Below are 7,582 nucleotides of genomic sequence, written 5' to 3'. Positions count from 1 at the left end.
AAAGAAGAGCTTAAATTATCTCTGTTTGCAGATGACATGATTGTATACATAGAAGATCCAATAGTATCCATGAAAAAAACTTCTCGAAGTAGTAAATGCATACAGTAAAGTGGCAGGATACAAAATTAACTTAGAAAAATCTACAGAATTTCTATAAACAAACAACAAGCAGACAGAGACAGAACTGAAGAATGTAATTCCATTTACCATAACCACAAGAAATATAAGATATTTAGAAATAAAACAAACCAAGGAAATCAAAGACCTCTACAAAGAAAACTATAAAAACCTTTAAAAGGACATTAAAAGGACACTAAAGTGGAAGGACATTCTATTTTCCTGGATTGGCAGAATTAATATAATCAAAATGGCAATCCTACCCAAATTAATCTACATGTTTAATGCAATCCCAATAAAATTACAAGGAACATTCTCCACAGATCTAGAAAAGACAATCATAGAATTTATCTGGAACCATAAAAGACCCCATTTCACTAAAGCCATCCTGCACAAAAAGACTGGGATAAGTGGAATCTCACTCCCTGACCCCAAAATATATTACAAAGCTGTGATAATCAAAACAGCATGGTACTGACACAAAAATAGACATGAGGACCAATGGAACAGAGTAGAGACTCCAGAAATAAACCCCAAAACATACAGCCAACTCATCTTTGACAAAGGGTACCAGCCAATCCACTGGAAAAATGGAAACCTCTTTAGCAAATGGTGTTGGAAAAACTGGGTATCCGCCTGCAGAAAGATGAATGTGAACCCCTATATGTCACCATTAACAAAAATCAACTCAAAATGGATCAAAGATCTAAACCTAAGACTAAAAACTATAAAACTACTGGTGGAAAACACTGGGGAAACTCTGGGAGACATGGGGGTAAGAAAAGACTTCTTATCAAGACTTCCAAAGCACAGGCAATAATCCCCCAAATAGACAGATGGGATTACATCAGACTAAGGAGTTTCTGCACAGCAAAGGACACTGTAATTAGTGTAAATAAACAACCCTCAGAATGGGAGAGAATTTTTGTTAACGGACTGACAACCAGAATACACAGGGAACTCAAGAAGCTTACCCAGAAGAAAATGATTCATCAAATTAAAAGATGGGAAAAGGAGCTGAATAAACAACTCTCAAAGAAAGACATACAAACAGCCAAAAAGCATATGAAAAAATGCTCAACATCCCTCATTGTAAGGGAGATGTAGATCAAAACCACAATGAGATACCATCTAACCCCAGTCAGAATGGCGAAGATTAAAAATAATAATAATAAGTGCTGGAGGGGATACAGTGAAAGGGGAACACTCCTACACTGTTGGTGGGAATGTAAATTGGTCCAGCCACTGTGGAGAATGATATGAAGGTTCCTCAAAGACCTTCGCATAGAACTACCATATGATCCAGCAATTCCACTCCTGGGTATCTACCCAAAGGACAGGAGAGCACTCAGTTGGAAAAGCGCTTGCACATCTATATTCATTGCAGCCTTATTCACGGTTGCTAAGACATGGAACCAACCCAAATGTCCACAAACAAATGAATGGATTGAAAAATTGTGACACATATACTCCATGGAATACTATTAAGCCATTAAAAAAAAAAACAAGGCCAAGATGTATATTTGATAGAAATTGGATTAATATGGAAGATTTGTTGCTGAGTGAAGCCAAGTCAGGCTATGAAAGAGAGACATTGCATGTCTCCACTTAACATATACCAAATATCTTCACTCTATGTTAGAGACTGAAAGACAGGAAAACATGAAAGTATTAAAAATTTTAATGGACACTAGAGACAAAGAGGAAAGAGAGTGTGAGAGGGGAACAGTAGGAAAGTTGAAAGGAAAATGGAGAGGTATGACATTTGTGGGACACAGATAAGGTTTATTATCTATTGAAGAGGTTGTGTGTGGTGGTCTCAACTGGGCTGGACTGAGATGTATATCATGCTGGGTAAAGTCTTTTCACAATCTAAATGATGTATAGCGATTTAATGTATGATAATAATAAAAAATTAAAAAGATGAAAAATAAAAAGAAACTCAGACTAACTGAATGGATTTTTAAAAAAAAATCAGAAACCCTCTATCTACTGCCTACAAGATAGGATAAAGACATGCATAAATTAAAAGTGAAGGGCTAGAAAAAGCTTTTCCATGCAAATGGAAACCAAAAAAGAGCAGAAATCACCACACTGATTTCAGACAAAATAGGCTTTAAGACAAAAACTGTAAGAAGAGACAGAGAAGGGCATCATATAATAATAAAAGTGCTAATTCATCAAGAAGATACAATACTTATAAATATCTATGCACCCAATTCAGGAGCACCCAAATATGTGAAGGAAAAACTGCTAGATCTAAAAGGAGAGATAGACTGTAACACAATAATTGTTGGAGATCTCAGCACCCCATCATCTCCTTTAGACGGATCAATGAGATAAAAAATAAGCAAAGAAATACAGGACCCCAATGATACCATAAATCAGGTGAACTTGACAGACATCTAGAGCTTTCCACCCAAAAAAAAAAAAAAAACATAAAATCTACATTTTTATCACCTCTGCATGGTACTTTCTCAAAGACTGACCACATAATAGGCACAAAACTATCCTTTATATATTCGAAGGCATAGAAACTATATCCAGCAACTTCTCTGACCATGATGGAATTAAACTTGATATTTATTTCAGGAAAACCCTCAAAAATACACAAATACATGGAAACTAAATAACCTACTTCTGAATGACTTCATGACTACTGAAGAGATTAAGACTGAAATAAAAAAGATTCATGGAAACAAATGTTAATGAGTACACAAGTTTCCATAACCTACGGGACACTGCAAACGTAGTTATAAGAGAGAAGTTCATAGCAATTAGTGTGCATAAGAAAAAGATGGGAAGGTGGCAAAAGGACAAACCTAACATCATACCTCAGGGAACTGGAAAAACAACAACAGAAACAATTCAAAAACTGCCAGGAAAAAAGAAGTAATAAAGACTTGAGCAGAAATAAATGACATAGAAAATGAACTATACAGAAAATATATAAAAGCAAAAGCTATTTTTTGAAAAGACAAACAAGATTGACATGCCATTAGCTAGACTAATTAAGAAGAAGAAAGAAAGGAACCAACTAAGTCAAATTCACAATGAAACAGGCAATATAACAACAGACATAATAGAAATACAAAACATGGTTAGAGGATACCATGAGCAAATGCATGCCAACAAACAAGTAAACCCGAATGAGATGAACCAATTCCTGGTCACATATTATCTACCAAGATCGACTCATAGAACATAGAAAACCTGAATAGACCTGTAGCAAGCAATTAGATTGAGTCAGTAATAAATAACCAAACAAATTAAAGTCCAGATCCTGTTGGTTTCTGACCAATCTTGTGCTGCTCTGTAATCTCATATTTCTTCGTCTCTTTGTCAAAGATCTCACCTTCCTGGTGTCTGGGCTTTTGCAGCATCTTTTTCTTAAAGTAAGCATCAGTGAGCTGTTTTGAGATTTTTACTTTGCTAATATCAATTTTTGTGGTGGCGGCAATGACAAATTTCTTGTGTGCTCTATGCAGTGGAACTCAATTGAGGAACAGAAGACCAGTCACAGGGAGCAAGCCACTGCTCAGCTGTTTCAGAAAAACCACTCTCTTGCTTTTGTGGCATCCAGCAATGATGATCAGAATGGTCCCGGGAGTGATACTGGCTTGTAGCTTTCTTACATGCTGACTAAAGGGTTTTTTGCCATAGCTCAACAGCTTTCGAGGCACATCTTCAGTAGGATAATACTTAGGTATCCTGTAAAGTTTAAGCACCTGGGTACCACCATTCTTGTCCCCACCAACTAGTTTTGTGACAGTGGCAAAATCTTCTCCTTTTTATTTTCAATCCTGAATTAAGTGGTCAAGTGTTTCCTCTTGTATATGGCCGTCCTGGAACACATGGCAGATAGGGAATAGCTGCCAATGTCTGGGACTAGGACCAGATTTTAGCTGCAATGAGGCTTCCCTTTCTTGGGATTTTTAGCCTTGGGGTCACCCTTTTAACCTTGCCCCTGGCACCAACCTTCTTGGCTTCAGGTTTCTTCTTAGTATCCAACTTCACAGCTTCACCTGCCATCTTGTATAATGAGAAAGAGCTTAAGCTCTTATTTTCTAACAATAGAAACTAGAAGATTTGAAATATTAGTCTACCTGCTTTTCTCCATCAGTCTTTGTGAATAAAAGCAGTAGAGATTGCTCCTCCCCTATAAATTACACGATCATATTAGATGACAGAATCAGTTTACTCTGAATGAAGATCTCGGCAATCACAGACCACCTCATTAATTCTGAGTTCAGCAATGGCATGCTCTAATGCTTCCTACCAGATGTCCCCACCCAGAGTCAGAGAGAACCAAGTCTTAAGGCACTTGCCACCACCACTACCACAACTCCCAGGTTGGGTACGGCTCACACTTCTGGCTAAACTTTTAGGGTAATTATTTTTCAGGAAGACATGTCTGTCATGTCATGATGCCTAAAAGGGAACAAATCCTCAAAGAATTGAAAGAATTTGCCGAAGTCACAGTGAATAAGAAGCAGAAACCAAATTTGAAAAAAGATCTGCTAATACCACAGTGAGGCAGAGGTGCAGGCCCAGGAGAGCAGGATTAGAGTTTGGGATGAGAGAAACCCACTTAGTAGGGATCTACAGAGCTCTACATTTTCCATATTGTTATTTCTTTTCCTTCTTCCTTTTTATTTCTTGTCTTACTATCCTTTTCTTCTTTCTTCCTTCTCTTTCAAGCCTTCTGGGCCCCAGGGCACAAACTTGCATAAATAGATAGTTATCTCAACTCTCATCATCCACCACCCCTCTGGCTCCTGTGACATTGGCCACTCACCCTAGAGAATCAGTATTTATGCAGAGGGCACTGTACTCCACTAAGGTCATGGCTGAGAAAATTCCAAGGGGGATAAAGAAGGAGACTAAAAAGAGAGCTGTACTTGGCCAACTGCAGTCCTGGAATGGCCTTCCCTAGTTTTCTCTGGAGCCTCTCTCTTCTCATTCTTTGAAAGGTGAAAGTTCATAAGATACACCACAGCCTACTATCTATTAAAGCAAAAGAGCTGTCTCACTCCTGCTCACCATAATCCCAGCTTCCATCCTAATTTCCACAATAACCATCTGTGTGACCTATGGAAAGTCACTTAAAAAGGGGGGACGGGGGATAGTAGGTTGCAGAATCGTTAAGGCACTGGACTCCCACAGGGTTGACCACAATTGGAAATCCCAGACCTGCCAGCTTGAAAAATCACACCATACACATATGTGTGAGTGCCCCAAAATCTCAAAAAGTCAAATCATCCCACAGAGTATGATCCAAATATTTTGTGAAGAGTGTGTACGTGAATGTGTGCTTACACCAAGGAAAACAACTAGGAGGAAATGTATCAAAACATTCTGTAGAGGGTAATTTTAGGTCACCTCTTTTTTGTACATTTCTATATTGTTCCCTATTTATAAATCCCAGGTTGGGTACGGCTCACACTTCTGGCTAAACTTTTAGGGTAATTATTTTTCAGGAAGACATGTCTGTCATGTCATGATGCCTAAAAGGGAACAAATCCTCAAAGAATTGAAAGAATTTGCCGAAGTCACAGTGAATAAGAAGCAGAAACCAAATTTGAAAAAAGATCTGCTAATACCACAGTGAGGCAGAGGTGCAGGCCCAGGAGAGCAGGATTAGAGTTTGGGATGAGAGAAACCCACTTAGTAGGGATCTACAGAGCTCTACATTTTCCATATTGTTATTTCTTTTCCTTCTTCCTTTTTATTTCTTGTCTTACTATCCTTTTCTTCTTTCTTCCTTCTCTTTCAAGCCTTCTGGGCCCCAGGGCACAAACTTGCATAAATAGATAGTTATCTCAACTCTCATCATCCACCACCCCTCTGGCTCCTGTGACATTGGCCACTCACCCTAGAGAATCAGTATTTATGCAGAGGGCACTGTACTCCACTAAGGTCATGGCTGAGAAAATTCCAAGGGGGATAAAGAAGGAGACTAAAAAGAGAGCTGTACTTGGCCAACTGCAGTCCTGGAATGGCCTTCCCTAGTTTTCTCTGGAGCCTCTCTCTTCTCATTCTTTGAAAGGTGAAAGTTCATAAGATACACCACAGCCTACTATCTATTAAAGCAAAAGAGCTGTCTCACTCCTGCTCACCATAATCCCAGCTTCCATCCTAATTTCCACAATAACCATCTGTGTGACCTATGGAAAGTCACTTAAAAAGGGGGGACGGGGGATAGTAGGTTGCAGAATCGTTAAGGCACTGGACTCCCACAGGGTTGACCACAATTGGAAATCCCAGACCTGCCAGCTTGAAAAATCACACCATACACATATGTGTGAGTGCCCCAAAATCTCAAAAAGTCAAATCATCCCACAGAGTATGATCCAAATATTTTGTGAAGAGTGTGTACGTGAATGTGTGCTTACACCAAGGAAAACAACTAGGAGGAAATGTATCAAAACATTCTGTAGAGGGTAATTTTAGGTCACCTCTTTTTTGTACATTTCTATATTGTTCCCTATTTATAAAATGAAAGTGTATTACTTTTATAATTAGAAAATTGCTCCCTGAATATCTCCAGGCTTTAGTCTCCAAGCATAGTAAGTGTGGATTGCACCTGCTCTGCTTCTGTACGTGTGCTATTTGGGGAATGAATGACATAATACCTAAAATACATCACTAGATAAGGTTACCAAGATGGTCATATTGCTTTCATTTTTCCTATTTATCACTTGAGCAGCTGCAAGCCCTTACTACTAAGTACAGTATATACCACCCTTGTAGCACTAGAGAACGAGATCTAATATAAACAACAGAAAACCCAACTAACAGTGGCTTACATAAATAGAGTGGTGTTTCTCTCCCATAACAAGAAATCCATAATTAGGCAGTCTGGGTCTGGAGTTTTGCTCAAGGATGTCCTCAGGGATCAAGGCTCCTAGTTCACCATCCTTTGTATGTAATTAATTCTATGGTCTCAGAAAGGCTGCACTTTTATGCAGGAAGAAGAAAGAGCAAAGGGCAAAGAAATTTTGTCGTTTGATTTGAAATGGGAATTTTGCCTATATCCTATTGGCTACAACTAGATCACATGACCACCTCTAGCTGACAAAGGAGCTGGGAAGTTGAGAAAGTTCATTTTTCACTCAGTTGTAGAGAAAAATAAAGGGAGAAGAGACTTTGAATAGCTTAGTAAACGAAACCCTGATTCTACCACAACACTGGAGCTTACTCAACTTAAAGTGTTCAGTTCCAGGGCGAGCAGGTGGTGTGGAGGTTAACGTGTTAGATTCCCACATAACTGCCTGTGGTCTGAGTACTAGACCTGGTGACTTGAAAACCATATCAGATATATGTGCATACATACTCAAAATCCCAAGAGGAGAATGGAGAAGAAAGAATTACAGGGGCTGGCAGGTGGTGTGGTGGTTAAAGGCGCTGGACTCACACATGACTGACCGCAGTTCGAGTCCCAGATCTGGCAACTTGCTTTCTC

At 38.9% G+C, this 7,582-nt stretch overlaps 1 pseudogene; it reads right to left on the bottom strand.

Annotated features, from left to right (window-relative positions):
• LOC114010151 (60S ribosomal protein L6-like) overlaps nt 1-4,149 on the bottom strand; it is a 51,134-nt pseudogene extending 46,985 nt beyond the window's left edge.
• Nucleotides 4,150-7,582: the final 3,433 nt, after the last annotated feature.

Source organism: Tupaia chinensis, unplaced genomic scaffold (assembly GCF_000334495.1).
Source record: "Tupaia chinensis unplaced genomic scaffold, TupChi_1.0 Scaffold138115_2, whole genome shotgun sequence".
In the NCBI taxonomy this organism is placed as follows: domain Eukaryota; kingdom Metazoa; phylum Chordata; class Mammalia; order Scandentia; family Tupaiidae; genus Tupaia; species Tupaia belangeri.
This window is presented reverse-complemented; position numbering and strand designations above follow the sequence as displayed.